This window comes from Danio rerio, chromosome 24, assembly GCF_052040795.2.
Source record: "Danio rerio strain M-AB ecotype USA chromosome 24, GRCz13ab, whole genome shotgun sequence".
Classification (NCBI taxonomy): domain Eukaryota; kingdom Metazoa; phylum Chordata; class Actinopteri; order Cypriniformes; family Danionidae; genus Danio; species Danio rerio.
In genome coordinates this window covers 16,220,827-16,247,820 of record NC_141044.1, presented here as the reverse complement: position 1 = coordinate 16,247,820, position 26,994 = coordinate 16,220,827, and the positions used below count along the sequence as shown (strand labels likewise).

Genomic DNA, 26,994 nt, shown 5'->3' with positions numbered 1-26,994 from the left:
ATAATAATTAATAAACTATATTTACATTTTATTACATTAATTCATGTTTTAAATCAAGGCGACACAGTGGCTGAGTGGTTAGGACTGTCGCCTCACAGCAAGAAGGTTGCATGTTCTTTCCGTTTTCATGTAGGTTTCCTTTGGGTACTATGGTTTCCGCCACAGTCCAAAGACACGAGGTACAGATAAATTGAACAAACTACATTGGACATAATGTATGTAACTAACTAACATGTATTCTACACTCTTAAGGAATGCTGTGTCAACATCATACAACATTGCATCAGATATGGACAAACCAACAAATTCTGAATGGTTAGATATTGTTACCAAAGTTCAAAATATGGAGGACATGTCCTTTTCACTAAAACTGCAAATGTATAAATACTTGTAATATTGGGAGAAATGCATTGTGTTTGTGCCTTTTATAATTTGTAACTCTATCTCAGATATTTATCTATCAGTCTGACTTGTAAGGACCAATATGACCAGTCAACTCTTCATTTAGGTTGTTATGTTATTGTTATTTTTCATTTCCTTCTTTCCTTTTCTCTTCTTTTCTTCTTTAAATTATTTTTTTTAATTAAAATACAGTAAAAATAGATAAACAACGCTATCTCACAGCAGTTTTTAACTTTTTGATTAATTGGCTAATTTATATGAATTTGTACAATCTCAATCTCATTTATACAATTTAGAATGATTTGCTCATTCCCCAATAATGGTTGGGTTTAGGTGTGGAGTTTGGTGCTCCCTTTAAACTCGTACATTTTCGTTTGACTGAACTAGGGATGAATGATTTTGGAAAAACCATACATTGCGATATTTAAATTGTCTGCAACATTTGTTCATTCATTCATTCATTTTCTTGTCAGCTTAGTCCCTTTATTAATCCGGGGTCGCCACAGCGGAATGAAGCGCCAACTTATCCAGCACGTTTTTACGCAGCAGATGCCCTTCCAGGCGCAACCCATCTCTGAGAAACATCCACACACACACACACATACACATACACACTCATACACTACGGACAATTTAGCCTACCCAATTCATCTGTACCGCAAGTCTTTGGACTTTGGGGGAAACCGGAGCACCCGGAGGAAACCCACACGAACGCAGGGAGAACATGCAAACTCCAAACAGAAACACCAACTGAGCCGAGGTTTGAACCAACAATCCAGCAAACTTCTGCTGTGAGGTGACAGCACTACCTACATCACCACTGCTTCTCCAATGCTTCGCCACTGCTTCGTCCCTCTCTGCAACATATTTTGCAATTTAGATTCAATATTTGAAATTTCTGTGTGGAGTTTGCATGTTCTCTCCGTGTTCGCGTGGGTTTCCTCCGCGTGCTCCGGTTTCCCCCACAGTCCAAAGACATGTGCTATAAGTGAATTGGGTAAGCTAAATTGTCCTTAGAGTATGTGTGTGAATGAGTGTGTTTGGATGTTTCCCACTGATGGGTTGCAGCTGGAAGGGATAAAAAAGATATATATATATATATATATCTTTTTAACTTTTATTTAATGTTTAAAATGCAAATCCAATTAGATTCATTTATTTGGTAAACAAAGCAAGTCTTTCTTATAATATATCTACTAAAAGACATAAAATATTACTTTACAAACTGCATTTTACATAAATAAGATAAACATTTTCATATTAGTCAATAATATTACTGTAATTAATTTAAAAACTGAATAAATATAGGTCTGCACACATTTATACTCAAGCAAATAAACAGAATTAATGATGGGCTAAAAATCTGTGGAATTCTGCGCGCACAGATTCCGATTGGGCCTACCTATAGGTAACTTCATTCTCAACACACTCTCAGAAATAAAGATACATTTTTACCTTAAGAAATTTTTTTCTGAGAGTGATATATATATATTTTTTTACGTTTTTTTCAGTCAGAAATAGTGCTTTGAGTTAAGTAAGTCCGATATAGTGCTTTGAAAGTCCAGAAAAACTCAAAACCTGATGATAAATGAAGGTATTACAAAAAAAAGCATGGGATGATAAGTGGTTTAAAACCACTGAAATGTTCTGTTATACCTTTCCTATGGTATATGTAAGCTTTTGGGGAGTGTTTTAAACATGTTTTTAATGACTGTTTTATTTAGTTTTTAAGGCAACATTATCTGTGTTTTTGAAACAAATGAAGAGAGCAAAAGTCAATGGTTTATTTAAATTTTTTAGCCTGACATGTTTACTGTTCCAAAATATTTTAAATGTTTCTTAAAATAAAATATACTGTGTTAAATGGGGTAAAACATTGTTTTTACCCAAATATTTAAAAAGAACATACTGTATTTTAAAGAAGTGATCACAATACCTGTGAATCCGTGATATTTTATCCAAAGTTAAATTGTCAGAGTCTTATACAACCCTATGCCTATAAAATCAAGCTATCAGACGCAAGAAACAGAACATTATTTACAACATTATTACCTTCATCTTCTGCTCAGCACATTCACTACAGCCAACTGTTTGAATCGACATGAGTTAATGATTAAATCCAATGTGTATCCTTTTAAATCCAATGCTAGGAGAATCTAGCTTAAGATCACTACAAAGTGCGAATCTGAGTTAGTTTTTGCTCACACACAATTAACAGCTTCTAATGGTCTCATGCATCTTTTGAGCGTGACAACTTAGCTCGATGTGTTATTGATATCTCATCATGTATAAGGCTATATTTACAGCGCTGTAGTATCTGTTTTCCAAACACTGAAAGAATTCAATGAACTCGAGGTGTGTGTGTGTGTGTCTGTGTGTCTGTGTGTCTGTGTGTGTGTGTGTGGAGGATCATATTGATCTGATCTGATGTCTGATTTGCTTGTGTAAAGGCCCATGAGGGGATTCGGCACACGACCCAATAGCCCGATGATTAGCTGCTCCTGCAATCTGTTCCTGATCCGTAATAAAACAAATCAGCGTGCTTCTTTTTGCTCTCTGTTTATGTAACTAATACCATAGAAGCATACCTGAAAAGCGCTATTGATTCGGTGATCAGGCCATCAGTGAAACCAACAGATCTGTGAGTCTTGGTCTGATCAGCCTCTCTGGTTATGCATGAACATTCATTCTGCTCTCCTGCATGCAAACTCAATTCAGGCCTGGATAATCTGACACAGATTAAGACTAAGCTACAGATAAATGCAGAATGCATACAGTTAGTGTGTGTGTTTTTTTTTTTTGTTTTTTTTTGCTATTGGAAGTTATTCGGACAGGTCTGTTGTCATTGCAAAGGAAGCATGTGTGTTAATCATAATGTCTTTACATCAGTGAGATGCAAAAATGAAACTAAATTACATGTGACTTTATATGATTTTGTTTCCTTATTATTTTTAGATATTTTTTGTCTTTAACATTATCTGAACCTGTTGATTTGCATTTTATGAATCACCAAGGACCACAGTTTCAGCTAAAAATCTTCTTTAATATTCACAAGAGGAAAAACTTGAAAGATTTTAACTTGTAAGTAAGATTTGTTAATCAGACTTTTAAATGGTTTTTTTTTAAAAAGACTATTCTGCTCATTATTTTTTTGATTAAAAATACAACAAAAACTGTACATTTCTATGATTTTTTATGTAGTGTAATTTCAAATAGTATTTATTTCTGTGATTCAGAACTGAATTTTCAGCATCAGGACTCCAGTCTTCATTTTCACGGTTCTTCAAGAATCATTCTAATATGCTGATTTACATTGTATGTATTGTCAAAAATTATTAATCATTTATTCATTTTCTTTTTGGCTTAGTCCCTTAATTCATCAGGGGTCACCCCAGAGGAATGAACCGCCAACTTATCCAGCATATGTTTTTACACAGCGGATGGCCTGAAGCACGGATCTGTGGTGGCCCTGGAGCGTGGAGCTGCAGTGGGCCTGGATCAAGGAGCTGAAGTGGCCCGGGATCATGGAGTTGCAGAAGGCCTGGAGAGTGAAACTGTAGTGGCCCTGAATCATGGAGTTGCAAAAGGCCTGGAGGGTGGAGCTGCAGTGGCCCTGGGTCATGGAGCTGAAGTGCCCCGGGATCATGAGGCGACGGCCATTTAGGAAGATCCGGTGGTGGCCATTCAGGAAGCTCAGGCGGCGGCCATTCAGGAAGCTCAGGTGGAGGCAACCATTCAGGAAGCTCAGGCGGCGGCCATTCAGAAAGCACAGGTGGCAGCGGCTGCTCTGGCAATACTGGCGGCAGCAGCTCTGGCAGCTCAGGCAGTACTGGCGGCAGTGGCTCTGGCAGTGACAGCGGCTCTGACAGCTCTGACAGTGGCAGCAGCTCTAGCAGTGGCAGTGGCTCTGGCAGCTTTGGCAGTACTGGCGGCAGTGGCTCTGGCAGTGACTGAGAATCTGGCAGTGACTGAGGATCTGGCAGCTCTGGCAGTGACTGAGGATCTAGCAGCTCTGGAGTTGGCGGTGGTAGCTCTGCCAGTGACTGAGGATCTGGCAGCTCTGGAGAATCTGGCAGCTCTTGCAGCTCTGGCAGTGACTGAGGATCTGGCAGCTCTGGCAGTGACTGAGGATCTGGCAGTTCTGGAGGTGGTGATGGCAGCTCTGGCAGTGACTGAGGATCTGGCAGCTCTGGAGATGTTGATGGCAGCTCTGGCAGTGACTGAGGATCTGACAGCTCTGGAGGTGGTGGTGGTAGCTCTGGCAGTAACAGCTCTGGTGGCGGCAGCAGCTCTGGCAACTCAGGTGGTCCTGGCCATTCTAGGGGCTCGGTGATGGCACTTCAGAAACTGGAACAGGAACTATAGCAGTAAAAGACTCGGAACAAGAAGCCATCTTGTGAGCTGGTGACAGATTGGTGCTTACCACATTGTGAGCTAGAGGGCTGGTTGTGACCACTTTGTGAGCTGGAGGACTGGAGGTGGCAGCCATCTTGTGAGCTGGAGGACTAGAGGCAGCCATCTTGTGAGCTGGAGGACTGGAGATGGCCATTTTGTGAGCTGGTTGTGGTCTTGGCTGGTAAACAGGAGACAGGAGTACAGGTGATGTTAGCATAATGGTGTTACTGGGTTGGGCAGCAAGCCCCGTTGCCAACAGGTCTTGCAGTCTATTGCCCCCCTCCAAAAAACATTTAGGGGTCTCCTCCACCTCGCCAACAGTGAAGGGGGATCCATTTAGTTGCAATGCGAGATCTATATAATATTTTTGCGTCCAGTGGGGGTTGTGCAGTGGCATGTTGAAATAAAGGGGCTCAGACAGTCCACCATGAAAAAAGATCATAAGTCATAACTCACTCATTTTTAATAGATGTGCCAGATTAATGAAGTCCTCCACGTACTCCTCGACAGACCGTGCTTCCTGATGAAACGCACGATTTTAATACCCACTGGATCCATGTTGAGTCTGAGTCTTCTGTAACACGAGGAGGGGCAATGACAACTGAGGTTTGGTTACACATGTAGGTTTATTCGGATAGTCAGGCAAGCAATGGTTAGTACAGGTGCAAACAGATGTATAGAGGCAGTCCAGAATCGTAATCAGACAACAGGCGAGAGGTCGTAAGGGAGTCGGCAGGTTAAGACAAAAAAGCTAACAAGGTTAAGATCAAAACACAGACACAAACAAGACTATAGGAAACGCCTTGTAATGTCACTATACAGATGAATAAGACTCAGCAACAGTTAGTGTTTCTGTGCTGTTTATGTAGTGCCAAATGTAATGACAATAAGCATCAACAGCCATGCTAGAAGAAATTAAAACAAATAATAAACATTATCAAACAACCATTGACCGAACAAATATAAACACACATCCCGAATATAAAATAACATGATAAAAAACATCATAAAGAAAATGTTAAATGAAAGCCTGCTTAAAAGATGAGATTTAAATGTGTCAGGACTATGACTGCTCCTTAGATCCAGGGGATGCGAGTTCCATAGTCGAGGAGCCATAAAACTAAAATATCAGTCCTCCATTGTGCTTAATCAAGTGCGAGGTGGTACCAAAAAGAAAGTGTTGGCTGATCTAAGAGTGCGAGAAGGGGTATAAATACTAAGTTCGTGAGATATTGAGGAGTAAGATTATAAAGTGCCTTGAAAGTTAGAAGGAATATTTTAAAACCAATACGAAACTTTACCTGAAGCCAGTGAAGCTGATAAAGAAGTGGTGTGATATGCTCGTGAGATGGAATCGATAACACGAGCTGCATGCTTCTGAATCAGTTGGAGTTTATAGAGAAGTTTAGAAGGAAGCCCAGAGAAAACTAAGCATTACAGTAGTCAAGACGTAAAGTAACTAATGCGTGGATAATAATTGCTGTGTCATTGGTTGTGAGGGAAGGGTGGAGACAAGTGATATTACGCTGGTGGAAATATGCAGTATGCGTAATATTATTGATGTGACCTTCAAATGAGAGCAGCATGTTTTCAGCATGTTTTCCTCACAGCAAAAAGGTCGCTGGTTCGAGCCTTGGCTGGGTCAGTTGGCGTTACTGTGTGGAGTTTGCATGTACTCCTCGCATTCGTGTAGTTTCCTCCGGGTACTCCGGTTTAAAAAGTTGGAAAAAGTGACTTTTATAAACATTTTTAATAGTTTAAAATGTATATATTATGTGGATTGGTGTATTACAGAACAATAATTGTAATAAACTGCCAGTACTTTTATTCTAACTTATTTTAAAAGATATATAATTTCTTATACATCATATTATTTTAAATTATAAACAAGTCAATAAATGTCACTTTGTTAAAATTGAGTTGAATTTTCTACATCAAAAGTCAAACGCTGGGGTCAAGGTCCAATAATGCACTTGTGAATCACAAAATACACAAACTGTTAATTAACAGATATTTTTTACACCTGTAGTTTACTACCATAGTAGGAATACAGTGGCTACCAGTACCAGATTTAAAATATCTTCTTCGTGTCCAACATGAAATTGAGGTTTGGAACAGGGAACACGTGTTGACCATAGCATGATAAGAATTGAATAGTGAATAAGCTATCAGTAATGCAGCTCTATGCCTGATTCTGGTCGAGTGACTGCAGGACCTTGTCTGGAGGTCTCTGGGGAAAGAGACTGCAATCCACAGGCTCAACTCATGATTAGTGGGAGGAAACAGTTGAGCTTTAACCATCAGTCTGATCAATAGCTGATCATCAGCAGGATCACATGCAGCGCTGTAAAACTGAGATGGCTAAAGAGTGCTGATAACTTCTGTAAAGATCAGAGGTTAAGAAAAATATAAGGAAATTTTAATAAAATGAAAATTCAAGTCAAGTTATTGTGATGATAAATATTTATAGAGGAAACTGTTTTTACATTTTTTTTAACATAAAAAATCAGTTAAATAAACTAACACTAGTTTGAACTGAAATAAAGCTGATTATACATAGTTACTAAGGAAATCTAATTTTAGAAAAGAAAGTGATTTAAAATGTTAATAAAATAAAATATAATAATTTTGAGTGAATAATTTTTGTGATGATAAATGTAATAGAATAAATATACTAAAATAATTATAATTTTGAATAGAAATTGATAACAATTATTTTGTCAACCATTAAAATATAAGGAATACATTTAGATAAATAAATAAATTGACACTAAATATGTTAGTAAAAAATTAAATTGTAAATATGTCCAAAGGCTAAAACTAAAATAATATTATATAAATAATATAAACATTTTATTGAATACATTTTAAAATTATAATACAGTTATTTTATAAAATACCCTTGAATCTATGTGTTTATCTCAATGTGTGGAGCTAATCTGTATATACATAAACTGTAATAATATGCACCTGTGCATGATCATAAATTTGACTGTAGGCAGTGCTGAAGTGCTAAGGTCCGCTCTTTCACACCGACTGACCACTGTTGATGGTAATGTCCCTTGTCGGAGGACCTCATTTGGCTACTTGTGTCCCACCTGGAAAAAAGCTTCAAGGGCAAAAACAGGAGCAATTACCCATCAGGGCTGCTTCATTAGGTGGTGTTGAGGTGAGGCCTGCGGACGAACTATTCAGTGGACTGGACATCATCTAATGGGTCACCTGGGTATTTCACCCGCTTGAGAGAAGGGTTTGTGTGGACACTTCACATCCATCTGCAGCTCAAAAAGTGTCAAAGGCAACAGACAAAGACATCTTAATAAACATGGTCTCACCTGGGGAGCTTATTATGGTGCTTAAAGCCATAAACTGGAGACAGATACACTGCAATTATGACACAAGGCTCGATGAATCCACAAATGAGCATGAGCTGAAAGTTTCAGAGATCGGACAGCTAGAGGAGTCAGAGTTTTGGCGTCAAAATCTTAGAGATGCTACCCCTCAAAACACTGCATAAAGTGACTTTTTTTAACGTGCAAATATTAACAATAACGCAGTATTTTGTTAGATCAGCAATTTTTCACGAATTTTATGTGAAATGTGGATCACTTGCTGATTATTGAGAAAAATCACCTTTCACAACCAAAAACACTCTCACTATCTTTTCTTCAACCAAAGCCAAATTATATTCTGCTGATGTATGTAGATATATCAACAATCTGCCTGTATCATTGGCACTAGACTCTGATCACCTGAACTGCGAGGACCTTCACTTGCACACCCTCATTATAGACATTTAACCTGTTCACACACTCCTTAGTGAGCTGTCAGGTCACATTAGGCTCACTCTTCAACCGACCCCCCATAACTAACTCATTGGACTTACCTGTTTTACCCATTTCTCTTATTTCCTAAACCGATCCCTGTTTCAACCAAAGTTTCTTTGTTATTGTTTAAGCATTTTTTTTATTTTGTAGTTTTGCTTGAGTTTTTGGTAATAAACATGCATCAGTCAGTCTTCCTCTTCTTTATTCTGTGACAGAAGACCTGATCAAATGCATCACACAAACCCATTCACCATTCTGGTCAGTCTCTCCATCAGTCACTGCAATCACTTCCAGCCACTCTTTTTACAGGTCAGGCAGAGGAATGCAGTGAGATTTTATTACAATGTTCTTTGTGAAGTTCATTTATAAACAAATGTCAAGAGGAGCACGTGCTTATGATTGTTTTCAGCTGTTCCAGCATCAGCTCATGACCAATTATTCAATCAGATAATTCCTAACTCACTATAAATAACCAGACTTTTTCTATCTCAATATCTTTGTCTTGAAGAATCCCCCAACCCAACCCTACTTTCCCTCCTTTTCAAATGGGCAGCACGGCGGCCAGTGATTAGCACTGTTGCCTTACAGCAAGAATGCCTCTGGTTTAAGTTCCTTTTAAATCAGACGACATTTCTGTGTGGAGTTTTGCTTGTTCTCCCCGTGCTCGCATGGGTTTTCCCTGTGTACTACGGTTTCCTCCCACAGTCCAAATAACAAGCACACTAAGCAAATTGAACACACAAAATTTATACCATAGTCAAGCTCTAAGTGAGCACACCTCTTCTCAGCTATCTATTTCCATCACTTAGCTACAAATAAGCAGGGGAGGGGTCATCAAGATCTACCTGAGCTCAAACTCTCCTTTCACCCTGCAAACGAGAGGAAGTCCAGGGTTCGAGGATCTCATAAGCTCAGAGCTCTCTCCCGGGACAGCATGCCAAAAAAGCTTTATTTATCAATCATCAGCTGTGTGAACTCTTGAAATATTTTCAAGTTGCAGTATTACTTTTTTCACAACAACCAGGGCAAAGTGGTCAAAACTATACAACTTTTTAACAGGAAGAACACTGCTGTGGGCCAGAGCCATTTAGGATGCAAACAACCTTTTTAAAATTCCTTCTAACAGCTTTCACAAGTGACTTGGACAAACAACTGCTTCCCAATCAGTTCATGATATGTTATATCAACTTTGTCAAGGATCATCAGCATCATCATCATTTTCAACCTCTTATCCAGGGCCAGGTTACGGTGGTCAGCATGTCCTGGGTCTTCCCCTGTGTTTCCTCATGGTGGAACATGCTCAGAACTCCTCCCTAAGTAGACGTCCAGGAGGCATCTGAATCACCCAAGCCACCTCAGCTGACTTCTCTTTATGTGAAGGAGCAGAGGCTCTACTCTGAGTTCCTACCGGGTAACAGAGTTCCTCACCCTATCAGGGTGCACCCTGCCACACTACGAAGGAAACTAGTTTTGCCTGCTTGTATCCAAGATCTTGTCCTTTTATGACCATGTCTCGATATGCCTGTCAATCTCACATTCCATCCTTCCCTGACTCATGAACAAAACCCCAAAATACTTGAACTCCTCCACCTGGGGCAAGGAATCTTTCCCAACCTGGAGATGACAAGCCATTTTTTTTTCCAGTTTAGCACCAAGTGCTAGGACCTGGATGTGCTCATTCTCATCTCTGCTGTGACGCTCGGCAGCAAACCATCCTAGTGCAGGTTTGATGAAGCCAACGGGACAACATAATCTGCAAATAGCAGAAATGAAATCCTGTGATCCCTGAACCAGACCCACTCCAGCCTTAGGCTGTTTCTAGAAATGTTGGCCATAAAAATAATTATCACAACTGGTAACAAAGGGCAGCCCTGCTGGAGTCCAATGTGCAAACAAGTCTGACTTGTTGCCAGCAATGCAAAACTGGATGTTTATATCAAACAAACTTTTCAAATAATTAGAGAAATCCTCATCTTTAATGTGTCCAAGCTATAAACCACAGAAAGCAACTTACGCTTCATTAAAAGCCCAGAAAACAATGTTAAGTTTGAAGCACTTTATTGGCTATGCGACTGTGCCATTGACCTTTTGCCTGGGACCACACTTCCATGGGTAAAGTTGACCCACTGTTTATTCTAGAGCAACTACAACATTATGTCATTCTCCTCTAACTTTCTTGCTCTTTATAAACCAAAGAACCACCCCTCTACTGACCCCTCTACTGATTTAAATTTGGCATCCTCAATATGTATGTATGTGAAATATGTCCTCAACCATGGAGCTCACAAAGACCCTTTGAACCAGAGGTGCTCAACCCTGTTCCTGGAGATGTACTTTACTGCAGAGTTTAGCTCCAACCCTGATCAAACACAACTAAACCAATTAAGTAGGATCTGAAGGAGCACTTGATAATTAAAGACAGGTTTGTTTGATCTAGGTTGCAGCTGAACTCTGTAGGATGGTAGATCTCCAGGAACAAGGTTGGACACCCCTTTAGACTTAGCCTTTCTGTGGGTGTCTTCTCAGATTGAGGTCCCCAGTTCATCTCAATTTTACAACATGGATTCTTCCAACCCATTGGAGTCTCAATGAAAGTCACATCTGTATTTTGTTCATCATCTAATGGTCAAACTGAGTGCACAATCCAAAAAATGAGACCTAGATTCATATTTGTATTTCATTGGATTTCTTGCATTTTTAAAGGCAATTTTTTATGGTTCATCAACAGATGCATGGCATTTTCTCTCTCACGTTAGTGAAAGCATATCTCACAGAGTTCTGAATGTGCCCCAGACCTGATTAAATGTCTCTGCTTCTCTTCTGCTGGCCTGTTAGGACAGAAGTTATTGTACTGGGAAACTGCCATCACTTCTGTGTGCCGCTATAAATCTCCAGTCCATCAGCTGTGTGTGTTTGTGTGCAGATGAGCTCATCGCTCTTCGCCTGCGCAGCTCTCAATAGCAGAGCAGGGTGAAATACTGACCATCATCATGATGGTGATGACGGTGCTCATTATTGGGGATTTTTCCAGGCCGATCTGTCATTAGGCAGGACTACATCATCTTCTCACCGAGCTGAGCAAAGACAGACAGATAAACCTCTTCTGTTCAGATAGACACACATCTGAAACATTACTATAGCATGGGGAAAAACGGATTTGTTTACAATTTACAATAAATAAATCACCGATTAACACTTATTTACCATATTAGTTTAAATTAACTAATAATAAAACATGTAGATAGAGAGATGGCAACCTGATATCTCGAGAAAACGGAAGTATTTTACGTTTTGCCAGTTTAGTGGCTAATTCGTATGAATTTGTACGAGTTCAGTCGTACGAAATTGTACGATTTTAAAAAGGAGGCGTGGCACCTAACCCCACCTCTAAGCCCAACCGTCATTGGGGGATGAGCAAATCGTACTAAATTGTACGAATTAGATTGTACGAATTCATACGAATTAGCCACTAAATCAAAAAGTTACGAATTGCCGTGAGACTGTGTTGGAGATTGATACAGATATGAAGTTTTACCATCTAAAATTTTCTAAAATTTTCTAAAATAAGCATTTCTCTCTGGTTTATGTTCAGATAATTCACTTTAAAGGCATAGAAAAAAAATCTAGTCATTGCTATAAAGTGAATTAACTGAACTTACACACAGAAGCCTGAGAAAAAAAAAAAAGTATTTTAGAAGAAGATTTCAGTCAGGTTATTGGAACTCTTTATATATTACTTTTTTAAATAATATTTAAAATATTTTATTACTGATTGTGTATTTTTACATTCGGGCTATATGCCTAGCTATATTAAATATAATTTATTATCAGAAATACTAAAGTATTACAGCACTTGCAACATTATAAATCATGACAGTAAAAAATCTAAGAAGTATTATGTGAAAAATATTATCTCAAAAAGGATTAATTTATATTAAGGTATACATATGCACACAAATATTTTGTATTAACAGAAATACTTTGATGTTATATCATTTTTAATGAATGCATTAACTGATTTTAACTTATGGGCAGTACTGAAACATGCTGTCTATTTAGTTTTTACTCTCACTACATAAGTTTAGATCTGAAGACTCCACTTTAGCGAACTTTAAATACAAAAAAAAAAACAACAACACAGTTTCAAATGAAGCTGTACTGTCAGCCATTTGCTTATTTACGTATAGTTTATAATGTTGTTTGGCCAGAGTTCAGCGGCCTGAAGCAGATTTACACAGAGAGAATGACAGTTCTCTATCTTAGTCTTGCTGTTACTGTCTATCTAACACACACTCGCTCGGCTTTAATTACCGGCTTCATGCACGGCGGCCTTGATGACTTGATTAAGCTCAGCTCTGCTGTTCCAGTCTCTAGCCTCGTGATGAATGAGTCTCCAGCTTATTAACTGACTTATTCTGATCAATAAAGCGCCGGTGCTGAACATTGCCAGAACAAAAGAAGAAAAAAAGTGCTTTCCTCTACACACTGGAGAACTAAACAAAGCAGCACGATTATTAGGCTAAATGAGGACTCATACTGATGAAAGGCTGGGGCTGATTCTTCACTGCTGAGGGGAAATATTCAGATAAATAGCAAAATAATATCAAAATACAATATAGTATAATATAATAATATAACATAATAAATGTTTTTACAGCATTTAATACAATAGTTAAAAGGTTATTTCACCCTTTTAAAATGATGCACTCTCAAGCAGTTCCTTTTATGATTCTTTAAAATATCTTCTGTTGATCATTCATGCAGTGGCGCAGTAGGTAGTGCTGCTGCCTCACAGTAAGAATGTCGCTGGGTCGCTGGTTTGAGCCTCGGCTCAGTTGGTGTTTCTGTGTGGAGTTTGCATGTTCTCCCTGCATTCGCGTGGGTTTCCTCTGGGTGCTCCGTTCTCCGCCACAGTCCAAAGACATGCGGTACAGGTGAATTGGGTAGGCTAAATTGTCCGTAGTGTATGAGTGTGTGTGTGAATGTGTGTGTGGATGTTTCCCAGAGATGGGTTGCGGCTGGAAGGGCATGCACTGCTTAAAAACGTGCTGGATAAGTTGGCGGTTCATTCCGCTGTGGCAACCCATGATTAGTAAAGGAACTGAGCCGACAAGAAAATCAATGAATAAATGACCATTCATGCATTTCTTTTCCTTCGGCTTAGTCCTTTTATTAATCAGGGGTTGCCACAGCAGAATGATCAACAGAAGTTTAACATAAAGGAAGACATGTTTTAAATAATTTTGAAGAATGTTGATAAGCAGTAGCCACTGATATCCTTCAGAAAACATACTATGGAAGTCAATGATTACCTCAATCATAAATGCAAATATAGTCCGCTTATTGACATGTTGATGTAGTTGTACTTGATGGTCATGAACGTGATTATTGCTGAATTATGTGTAAATATATTTACAACACCTTACTGCACTGCAAAAAAATGCTTTTCTTAAATCTAAAAATTCTTAGATCAAAAAACATTTTCTAGATAAGCAAAACACAATGTCTTGTTGTAAGAAATAAAATGTCAATATTAACTTTTAATATGTTTTTATTAAACATGTTTAACATGTTTTTGTCCTTGAAACATGCAAAATAATCTGCCAATGAGGTGAGAAAAACTATCTTGTTTTTCCTTTTGACTTAAGATTATTTTTCTCACCCCATTGAGAAATTATTTTGCTCGTTTTAAGGAAAAATTTACTTAATTTTTGACGTACTATTTCTTAAAACAAGACCTTATGTTTTGCTTGTGTGGAAAAAGGTTCTTGATTCAAGAATTTTTAAATATTTAGACTTGAAACAAGACAAAAAATCTATGCAAGAAAATCTTTTTTTTTTTTTGCCATTTGATTATTGCAATCAGTAGTAAGCAGTTTCACACATTCTATGAATATGAACATGTAGCTCAATGTACTAAAATTTAAAAGTACTAAAAGTTTACTCAATACTAATATATTTACTCAATATACTTGATAAATTTAGAGTTAACAATAGATACTGCATTAACTATGATGAAAAAATAAGCAATTTAACAGCATTTATTAGACTTGTGTTTTTTAATATATAAAATATAATTTAATTATCGTAAATTAAATAACTAAATGGTGAACAGTACATTTATTTAAAAAATATTGATTACTTAAAAAATGCTAATTACTCTATAAAATAGTGTTTCATTAATAACATTGAGTTAATTTGTTAACTAACACAAAATTCAGACAAGCAATACATTGCAAAGCTTTCATTATTAATCTTTGATACTGCTTTCAGAGATTATTTTAAGTTATACTTTATAAAAAAAAGTCAGATTTTTAACATTAGTTAACACATTACCGAACAAAATCCAACTTTAAATACATTTTTGCAGAATTTATTACTAACTTTTATAACTGTTAATAAATATAATGTTTGTCAGCTAGTGGTAAAAGATACAACTTTTGATCTCACAATTTATAACAATTGAAAAACAACAATTATTAATATGAATATGAATAATAATATTTAATGTAGAAAATTGTTCATTGCTAGTTTGTAAGTATTAAAAAAATTTTCTCATATTATTCTATAAATATGAAAGCGTTAGTCATAAAAACGACATTTATTTTCAGTGTTTTATTTGTTTTCAGAGATTACTAAAATTGAAAAGTACTCTAAGTATATCCAATATTAAAAATAAAATGTAGAAAAGTTGTTCACTGTTAGTTTGTAAGCCCACGTGGTTACTAATGTTAATAAATGAAACCTTATTGTAAAATGTTCCAGTTTTTAAGAAAATTAAATTTTTTTTCTGCAAATGGATGTCTCTCTCCCCCAGACACACACACAAGCACACATGCATGCACACACACAGTTCTGTCAATCTGGGTGGGCTTGAGCGGATCTCCATGTATGACCTCCCTGTGTGCAACATCTATTTTCCCTTGAGAGGTTCTTCTAAAGCTGATCTAATGTGACCAAATGCCCCTCATCACCTTTCCTCCGGCTGGAAAAAAAAACTGTCAGTTTTCCTGTGACCACAACATCCAGCACTGGAGAACCGAACACATGTTTGAGGGGATTAAATATGGTTTTTCTCTCATTGATCACCAACACTGGCTGATATCAAGCGGACAGGATATTTTGTGTCAGGAAGTGGCAACACGGATGTAGAAAAGGGCCTGTTATCTCACACGAGGGACTTGAAGGTGTTTTTTTGTGTAAAAAGCAGCTTTCTGGGGCAGACGCTGCTGGATTGTGTGAGGCCACTTTACTGTCTTCTGCTCTTCAACATGCGACTAATGAAGATTGTGTGTAATGGACACCACAAGCTTCCTTATGAGCGGCTGTATTGACCTTTGTGTCTCCTTCCCCTGTGTGTGTGTGTATGTGTGTGTGTGTGTGTGTGTGTGTGTGTGTGTGTGTGTGTGTGTGTGTGTGTGTGTGTGTGTGTGTGTGTGTGTGTTATGACTGTGTGCTGATGCCTTCGGATGATGTTCTGAACCATTAGCTTGACTACTGTGAATGAAAAGCATCCTCTATAGCAGCTGCATTGATCCAGGAAAAAGGAAAACAAGCTAATTCTAGCAAAAAGATGCTCTGAAGACCTTAGCCTACCTTTCACAACCTTATTCTGTTTGTTTGATTTTAATTAATTTATTAAGCCGTTATTAAGGTGTAGTACGACCAATAATCTATATAAATATTCCTATATTAATGATATTTATTATAACATTTGTTGATTAAATGTTAGTTTTAAATCTAGGGGCATGAAAAGTATTTACTTAAACAAATAGGCAAACAAGCAAATGAATAAATAAATGTATGCATACCAGACCTGGCTTAATGGAAATATTTGCATCAGATTACATTTTTGAAAAATGCATCATTTGCTCCAGATTTGTTTTGTTGTAGGTTTTTGAGGAAAAATCAGCTAGGAGGCGATGTCTGCATGTTTGTGAATTTTTTGTTGTACATTTCCAGCCCAAGCTCATTCTGAAAACGCACCGCTATATACAGTTTTGAAGAATAGCAAAAAATTTTCTTCAGTTTTTGTTTTCATGAATCGACCAGAGGACGTTGTATATGCTTTTTTAGATCTCAAATTTCTCTGGCCAATGCTATTCATGCCTGCTGTTTTCGCATAAATCCACTAGAGGCAGCTGTTGACTGACTGACTTACTGACTGACCAACCAACTGATCCCCCCACCCTCCTCCTTCCCTAAACTCAACCAATAGTGTTTTCAAAATCACCAATTGATTTTGTACAGATCACATAGTGAACCAAAGACCTAAACCCTTCCATAAACCCAACCAATAGTGTTTTCAAAAGCAAATGTAAAAATGCACTGCGACCGCATAGTTTTACCTTGGTTATTCATTGCTTTTATATCTTTTGTATAAAGTTTCACCAGACTGTAATCCGTCAAAAGTTCAACAATGTATTAAGTGAGCTAAAAGCAAACTGACCGTGCCAGAAAAGTTGTCTATATGAAGAAAGAAAGGTGAGGCAAACCTATTCTCTCGCACCTGTTGTTAAATTTCTTAATTATTTCAATAGTTTCTGGATGCAGACTTGGATTTGCAAGCTGAGACTGCATATCTCAGACTTGCAACGTCAGACACAATGCACTCAGTGAAGCTAGTGACATCACTGGATCACCAGTTTGCCAACAAATAAAAAAAAAACTGTTTAAAACTGTTTAAAAACAACGTTCCTCAAAGAAAGATCGCAAGACATTTGGATTTTTTCACCTTCAAAATTACATAACATTATTAAAAGATTCAAGGAATCTGGAGAAGTTTCAGTGCGTAAAGGACAAGGGCGCAAGCCAAAGCTGAGCATCTGTGATCTCTGATCCCTGAGGTGGCACTGCATCAACAATCCTTGTTCATGTATGTTATAAAACCACATGGGCTCAGGACTACTTTGATAAACCTTTGTCAAATACCACAATACATAGTTACATCCACAAATGGCAGTTAAAACTGTACTGTGCCAAAAGGAAGCCCTATGTTAACAGTGTCCAGAAGCAATGTCGGCTTCTCTGTGCTCGGAGACATCTGGGATGGACAAAAGCATCTGCTAAAGGATTAAATGCAAATGTAATGTAAACCTTTCCTTAAACCCAAGCAGTAGTGTTTTGTTTTTTTTAAGAGTAAAAATACACTGTGATGAGTAGTTTTACCTTGGTTATTCATTGCTTTTATATCTTTTGTGGAAGCTTCACCAGACTCTTATCGCAAGTACAAAAATGTACAAAGTGATCTACGAGCAAACTGTCCATGCCAGAAAAGTTGTCCGTATGGTAATAGAAAGGTGAGCCAAACCTACTCACCTCTGCCTGTGCTGGTAAATTTCTTAATTATTTGATAAACTCTGTTCAGCTGGTTCAGCTGTTTAAAGTGACTGAAACCAAAGGCCAGACATGAATAAAAAAACTGGATTAACCTTTGCTGCAGTGCATGTTGTGTGAACAGAGAACTGGTCGAGGGACCCTTTCAAAAGGATACTAAGCACAACAATACAGTACCAAAAGGGTCCTAGACTTCCTGCTTCTTGCTTGAGCGTTTAGTGATGGCAACGCAATTTGTGTGCACTTGCCTTGTCAACATTTGAAATGATAAAATTGAGAGTTTAAAAGGTGTGGCGAACAGGTGGGCATGTTGAGCAGTGCAACAAAGTTGAGAATCCTTAGAAAGAAGAAAGAGACCAGTTGTATTTGGGCTGTATATACCTACACAGAACTGCTTTTGCAGCAGGTCACCACCCAGAGTGAGTGGCAGCTACAAAGTTCTTGCTAATTTGAATGAGGCATTGAAGAGACTTATGCTGTGAGAGGCTAGTTATGGCCTGTGAGAGAGTAGAGACTACCTATGTGTGATGAGGCACTAGTGATGTCATGTGAGAGACTTTTTGTTGTTGTTGTATAGGTTAAAGTTCATCTTAAAGAGCCACGAAACCCCCCTGTTTCAGCAAGGCGTTTTCACACCTCTAGTTTGGAAAAAGTCAGAAAAGGTGGGTGTGCCCAGCTCTGTTTAGGAGGGAGTGTTGGAGGAGGGAAAGAGGAAAGGTGCATAAAAATTTGCATAAAAATGGGAGTTTCAGTTTGGGCACACACTGATTTTCAAAGAGTCAAAACAAGCACACAGACGCGGGGGACAAATACAGTGGCTGTGTTTACATGAACATCAGTAATCAAATCATTTGAAAAATTATTATTAAAAATTATTAAATGGTTTAACTACAGTTTGGCTCTTTCATTGAGGAACATTACATTCAGGCCCCTTCTGACAAATGAGATATTTGATTCGAATAGCTGCTGGAAGTGTGTATTTTTAATGCAATGTTTGATATCGCACAGCGTATGAGAGAAAAAAACCTCTGCATTTCTCTGTAACTTAGATGCACTCTGTAGGTAGCATCAGAAAGCTGTGTGTCTTATTCCTGTCACAAAATGAGGCGTAAATCTTACACAACAGTAATAGTTTGACTGCAGTGTTTACATGTTTACACTCGGAGAGCAGCATTTACAGCGGATCTTTCAGTCTATAATATTGTAGTGATACTAACATACTGTAAACTTTAGTAACTTGGAAATCATTTTGACTAAGGTCAGTCTTTAAGGTCCGTGAAAGAGTACTGCTGATGATACTAACTAACTTTGCCTCTGAATAAACACACTAAAATAAAAATAAAGACCACTGATCGATCACTTACCAAATCTGTAGAGACAGGACAATCAACACCAACTGGAGCTGCGTTTTTATTAAAAGGAGACGAGCGGTAAATTTGAATTTCACCATTTCCAGATGAGAAAAGCTCTCGGGTAAAAAAATGTTTCTTAGACACATATTTCTGTCGCGTGTCGTGTGCACTGTAATCCATTATAAAAGCAACACTGATGACCCGTATCTCCAAACAATTTTTTTTCTCCCACTTGTTTTGGCAACACAACATGTTGTCGCTCTGCCATCTGAAGACTGTAACAGTTAAAAACAGTCTTCGAAGCCATCGTGCATATTAATGAAGTTGCACGGCATACACAATAGAGCACGCTGATTGATTTGAACCAAGCCTTTCTCATGAATTAATGCTGCACACTCAGAGACATCACAGTGAACTCGCAGGTAAAGACAGCCAGTCTCCACGCTGGAATACACACTAGTATCTAGTGTTTTTAGCAGCGTGGAATACATATATGACTGTCAACAGCTCAAAAATGTGTTTTGGTGTTCTGTTACCCTTTAAATAAATAAACATATCAAAAGATGTCCAGGGTGTCCGCAGAATCTTTAAAGTCTTAAAATGTCTTAAATTTCAAAAACTACATTTTAGACTCCAAAAAGTCTTAAATTCACTGAAATATTATCTTGCAGGTCTTAAATCATTTTAAACAGGTCCTAATTTTCCTTTGTTTATGTAAAATGATTCCATCAATTCAACACACATCAATAATAAATCTCAATAAAACTTTAAACAAAACTATATTTATAATAATCATTGTAACATTAACATATAAGTTTATTGTGCATACATTTAGTTTATTAAAGTTTTTATTTTTTAAAGAGCTTTTTTATTAGTTTGGTTAAATATGTGTCTAAGAAATAAATTAATTAGAATTAGTTTTTTGATCAGGCAAGTAAAAAATTTTTGCTTGGTCATTTAAAAAATCGTTAGCGTTTAGCCCTATATTAGTCAAAAATTTCAATCTTGATGGTCTTAAAAAGGTCTTTAAAATGTCTTTGAGTTTGTAAAACCTGCAGAAACCCTGGTGTCACTTCCCTAGTAGCAAAGAATTCTGGCCCAGATTTGGCAAAAAGCTGGCACAGCAGGCATTCATCCGGCACTGGCATACAGCATGTGGGCCAAACATGGCCCGGGTTTGGCAGAGGTGGCACCGTTTTTAAGGCGGCACACAAGATTTGGGCCAGATGAAAAACGTAGTATTTGGCCCAGATTTAAAAATTTGAAAAGTGGGCCATGTGAGTTTGGCCAGTCTTGACCCACATTTAAAATACACTAAAATCATTTTTGAGTAAAGAAAAAAAATTCTACCAATCAGGTCACTTTGAGAAAAAGCGTGCCCATGGTGTGCCTAAAGCGCATCACTCCATGGGTTTATCAATTTCATTGCAATCGTGACACACCAACCTATCTGGCCCAGTTCAGGCCCAGTTATGAGTTTTTAAATTGGCTGAGACTTGGCCCAGATATGGTCTGTGTTTGGCCCTTGTCTGGAAGCCAGATTTGGTCCAGTCATGTACCGTAATTCACTGCGGCATGTGGGCCAAGCAAAACCTGATTGTGTGGGCTAGAGCTGGGCCAGAGAAATTTAACTATGTGGGATTAAGTATAAACTAACAATCTAGCATATGTTACACATGCTCATTTTTTGTATATTCACAAAATACAGCTTTCAAATTTTAATAAGCTATGATTATCATAGTTTAATGTCCACTACATTACAAAGTTTAAACTTCATTTTAAAAAAAAAATCATACTAATTATTATACGGCTTTACAATGTCAGAAATGCTGAACTGAAGTCTCAGGTGTAAAGTACTTTATCAATAAGCCCAACAGCTCAATATCACTTTGCTTTAAATGGCTGCTGCTCTCTGATAAGTCCTCATTCAGCTGCGAGTGTGGAAATCTGAGCAGTAACATTAGCCATTTAGCATATGGCCTCCTGGACATGTAAACATAGGCACAGGGCAGAGGCTGCAGTAAAACAGCCTCATGGGACAAAGCTCCCCGAAGAGCCGCTTTTAACACACACTCATACACACACAGTAATGGAGCTTTCCTGATGTCCAGTCAGACCCTTATAGCACAATGACAACCTGAGGTCACTGCTCGCTCGCCCTTAAACACTCGCCCACCCACTCTGCTTAAAATCACTGCACTCCTCTATTATGTAAGACGGGAATGTGTATATGTTCAAATGACAAAAAGCGAACAAACAAATTAAGCTGTATATTTTATTATTGCATTATAATATATGTTTATTTATTTTTATATTCGGATTAGGCTTGGGATGATAGCTAGTTTTACCATGGTTTGAAAAAGTCAGGTTTTAAATCTGCAAAAATTTCTGTTATAGATAGCATTCCAATTATTTATGTAATGTTTTTTTTTTCTATGTCTTGTAAAAAGTGTTTTTAAAACTAACAAAGAGGGCAGAAGTCAATGATTTGTTTGAATTATTTAGTCTGACATGTTAACTCTTCCAAAATATTATAAATGCTTCCTAAAATAATGATAATATATTGTGTTCAGTGAAGGAAAAACTGTGATATTTTTATCCAAGATTATTATACCGTCAGAAACATGTTTAATTCAGAAATATTCTAAATTTTTTGATGAAACGTCTTTACATTAAAATGTATTGTTACAAAAACAAACAAACAAACAAAACATAAATGCAAATATATTCAATGACAAATATATTCTAAAAATATAAATTAAATATATTCAAATAAATGCAATATATTAAAATTTATCTTTATATATTTGGACTTTATGTAGACTATTTGAAGAATGTTTATTAGAAAATGTATTGTTTTTGTTTCTGTCAATTATTCAAATTTTTTTACATTGCATTTTTTACATCATATATATTCATATATATATATATATATATATGATGTAAAAAATGCAATGTAAAAAAAAAAAATATATATATATATATATATATATATATATATATATATATATATATATATATATATATATATATATATATATATATATATATATATATATATATATATATTGATTTATGTGTAGGATCTCTCAAATTGGACTTGATATATCTAAAGGGGTCTCACAAGGTTCTAAGTTGGTACCTATTTTGTAAAAAAAAAAAAAAAAAAACACGTATGCTGATGCTACTGTTATTTAAACACTTGCTTCATCTACAACACAAGCGGTGAAAGAGCTTCAGATTGCATTTCAATCACTGGAAGATGCTCTGGTTAGTTTAAAATTTGTTTTAACTTTACAGAAAACAAAGTTTATGTTTTTTTTTTTCCCCAAAAGCTCAGGCAGAAGTATTTAATATTTAGAATTTTAACATCTGATGAAAAAAACAATTGAAAAAGCAACTTCTTACAAGTACTCAGGTAGGCTATCTGGACTGATAATAAGCTTTTATTTAAAGTACACAAAGCTAATCTGATTAGAAAGCTGAAACTGAAGCTTGGCTTTTATTTTAGAAACAAAACTAATTTTACTTTTAAAGGGCACCTTTGAAGAAAATGATTATTTTGTACGCTGTTTGGACAGAACTGTGTGTAGGTATAGTGTGTACACTGTCATATTAGGGTGATATAAAGACAATAAGTCTCTCTTTTTAAATTTCCTAACGTTAAAATAGGATCCAAATCCCTTCCATTTTAAAGCTCACCGCAACGTGACGTACGAGTGCGGTTCCAATTTGATTGACAGCCACGTATTACCAGCATGTCTCCGTAGTAATTTATAATAATTTATAGTAAATTATAAAGTAAGTTATAATATAGATACAGTTGAAGTCAAAATTATAAGCCCCTTTAAGCTATATATTTTTTTGATAGTCTAGAGCAGTGGTTCTCAAAGTGGGGGTGGGGACCCCCCAAGGGACAAAGAAGAGGGGTCGCCTGGTGATTTCTAAAAATCTAATTATTTTTATTAAACCATAAGGATTACCATATCTATAACCTACTGAAAAGAAAAAAATATTCATTTACAGTTTCTATATACGACTATATAGCAGGGGTGTCCAAACTCAGTCCTGCAGGGCTGGTGTCTTGCATAGCTCCAAGTTTCTTCAATCCTAGATGGAGCTTGATTAACCAGTTCAGGTGTGTTTAATTGGGGTTGGAACTAAAACATGCAGGACATCGGCCCTCCAGGACCGAGTTTGGACATCCCTGGTATATAGTTACTATAATAGGTTAGCTAGTAGTTCTATTGGATTGCGACCCCTGGGGTAATTACATTATATTAAAGACACAGCAATAGCATCAGATTCAGCAGATTGATTTATAACACCAGGATAAACTTACTGGCATATTTATAGCACTGTCATACATAAAAAAAAAAAAAAAATCTACGAAGAATAGACTTTGGTCTATTGGTGTGTGTGTGTGTGTGTGTGTGTGTGTGTGTGTGTGTGTGTGTGTGTGTGTGCACCATTGCATGCAAGGTTTCTGTATTTATAACCTCCTCAGAAGATATTGGGGGTCGCGAGTCACTGGCATTGTCATTTTGGGGGTCGTGGGTTGAAAAGTTAGGGAACCCCTGGTCTAGAAAACAAACCATTGTTATACAATAACTTCCCTAATTACCCTAACCTGCATAGTTAACCTAATTAACCCAGTTAAGCCTTTAAATGTCACTTTAAAATATGTTGTCTTAAAAATATCTAGTCAAATATTGTTTACTGTCATCATGGCAAAGATAAAATAAATCAGTTATCAGAAAAGAGTTATTAAAATTATGTTTAGAAATGTCTCGAAAAAATCTTTTCTCCGCTAAACAGAAATTAGGGGAAAAAATAAACAGGGGGTCTAATAATTCAGGGGGCTAATAATTCTGACTTCTGAATTCCGATATATATATGCACACACACATTAAGTAGAACTTTAAATATTCGATTTAAATACATTTATAGAAATTGTTGTGAGTTTTAAACCTCACTATATATTCAAAATTATTTTTATATATTTGGATTGATAAAATCCTTTTTTATCTCAGATTCACATTTATTTAACATCATGTTTTACCATATAATATATTAGATCTCACACTACACACACGCCAAATTGATATACCGTGTACACTGCATTTGCCTAGTACTACATCACAGCATCCACTGCAGCACCACTACAGCACTGAAGTCTGTTATGAATCTGCAAGGACGCTCATCTCTATTCAACCACGCTGTGTGTTTTAAAAATGCAAAAAGCCTGTAAAAGCACTGAAAGTGGGGTGTTAAAGGGTTAGATGCCGGGAACACTAGAGCTGGGCTAGAGAGGCAGTAAAGGCTTGTTAGGGAACATTAGGCAGAGAGGGGATTATGAGGCTTCATAAATGTTTCAGACATACTCAGGGCTCATGTCCTGTGGCGGATCTCCTGCAGCCATAGGCAGTCGCTGTCTCCATACAGCCCACTGCGACTGTGTGTGTTTATGTATATGTGTTTGTGTGTGTGTGTGTGCATACATGTGTGTGAACTCATAGGACTATATCAGTCATTTTGACTTAATGACTGGCTCTTATAGGCCCACTATTTTTACTATTTCAGATTCACAAAACTGATATTTACATTTGCGTATTAGGCAGGGGCTTTAGAACATGAATTAGATCATGAGCATTCAAGACACACATTTTCTGTAAATAAACATTGTGCTAGTACACTCTCAGAAAAAAAGGTACACGGTGTTACAAATAATTTTCCTTGAGGAACCGTTTTGTACCTTTTATATGGTACAGAAAAGACCTAATGATACTGTTCTGTATCTTTTATAATGGAAATGAAGGTAGACAATTGTTCGCATATGAAGGGTACATAAGTGTTGTACAACTCCTTCTTCATTACAAATCTATGAAAATAAATTTTACTGGAAAGGCCAAGTAATTTTATGAATAATTTCCATATTAAAACACATCATCTTTTCAAAAGTGTATGTTTAAAGAAACGTATAAGCATTAATTATTAAGTTCTAAAATACAATAATACAAAACAACTGGTAAAACATAAAACTATAGGTATTTTAAACCAAACACTTAAGGCATTTTAAATAAAGGTTCGGTTATCATTTTTGACTCTGTTGAGGTGAAAGTGTCTTGTCACTGTAGTGGTACCTTTATGGATCAGATTTGTACTTTTGATGGAGACACACTATTCTATCTGCAGGTTTTAAAAACCAAATGTACATTTTGGTTTCCCATGGTACAAATCATGTCCTTTAAGATGCAAACTGCAATGGTACAAATGTGTTTCTTTGTCTTAAGGTACAATTCTGTCCCATAAAAAGGTACTGCCCCAGTGACAAGGGTTTGTACCTGCATTGGTACAACATTGTACCATTTCTTCTGAAAGTGTACAACATAATGCTCAACCAATCGAGTTACACAATTCATGAAATGTATCATTTTTGAGGGGGGTCTGGATGCAGATCTGATTGAGATGCAATCTGAGCAGCATGCAATGCTTTTTTTTAAAGGGCTCGCTAACCCCACCCCTAAACCGACCCCTCACAGTAACATCACTAGCTCTATTGAGTGCATTGTGTCTGACTTTGCATTTATGAGAGATGCAATCTCAACTTGCTTCAAGAAAGCTGCATCCAGATTGTCATAGTAAAAGATGTTATGGGTAATAGTTTAGGAAACTGACAAACAACCTATTCAGTCCTATGAGATGGAGGACATGCTGTTGTCTTTGTGAGGGCTGAGAGTTAAAGGGGACCCATTATGCCCCTTTTTACATTATGTAAAACAAGTCTCTGATCTCTTAGAGTGTTCGTGTGGGTGAAGTTTTGAATCAAAATACCTCAAAAATAATTTTGTATAATTTTTTTACACTGCCTTTAGGCTTTGATCCAAATTTAAATTCAAATGAGATTCTATTCTATTCAAAAGATGATGGAGCTATGCCTCAGCATAGCGGTAGATTTAAAACTGACTTTAAAAGACTCTGGTGTTCATTTGTACATCTTAAAACTCCACATTTATAATCGCTTTATAAGCGAGAATGTCAATCAAAGTGTTTCTGCAAACTGTTTTAATCAAGTGTCATCACACAACAGCAATAAAACCCCTTATAAAGGGATTTTTGCTTAATAGGCCCTTTAAGTGAGGATATTTTAGCTGGTCCTCACTTTCAGGTCCTCACGCTTAACCAAATGTTAAGGATTGGTTTTGGGCTCAAGGTTAAATCTGACCCATTCATAAGCCCCTCCCCTCAAACATAAACTCTCTTTCTTATGGCGGAATCTCTTTCTAGGGTAGTTCTTGTGGGGTTTTTGTGACCTTTTAGATTTGTCATGCCTTGGTCACACTAGCATGCAAAATTTCTTTGTAAGGTGCTGTGAAAACAAGCGGGATTAAACAAGATGCTTAGATTTTTAGAAAAGCAAACGATTGGTTCATATTTTACATTTCTGTACAGAGAGGTCATGTTTTGATCTTCAATTGGTCTCATGCAGTCACATGATGCAATTTTGCAGGTCAGAATTCACTAAGCTTGATTACTAAGCTTGAAACGTGTTGCACAAACTTGTGTTTCCGGTCTGTTGCATTTGCTTGTGTATGAATGGAAGTCTATGGAGCGAAAAGTGCAGTATGACCACAGCTTCACTATGCTCTTGGGTTCATTTTGGTTGGACAGTCAACTCTTGT

At 36.9% G+C, this 26,994-nt stretch overlaps 1 long non-coding RNA gene across 1 annotated transcript; it reads left to right on the top strand.

The window, feature by feature from the left end:
• The first annotated feature begins 17,463 nt into the window (after positions 1–17,463).
• Positions 17,464–21,090, top strand: LOC147837996 (uncharacterized). Its single transcript, XR_015525455.1, has 3 exons — positions 17,464–18,383; positions 18,538–20,392; positions 20,959–21,090. It is a non-coding gene; the product is annotated as an uncharacterized LOC147837996 (long non-coding RNA).
• Positions 21,091–26,994: the final 5,904 nt, after the last annotated feature.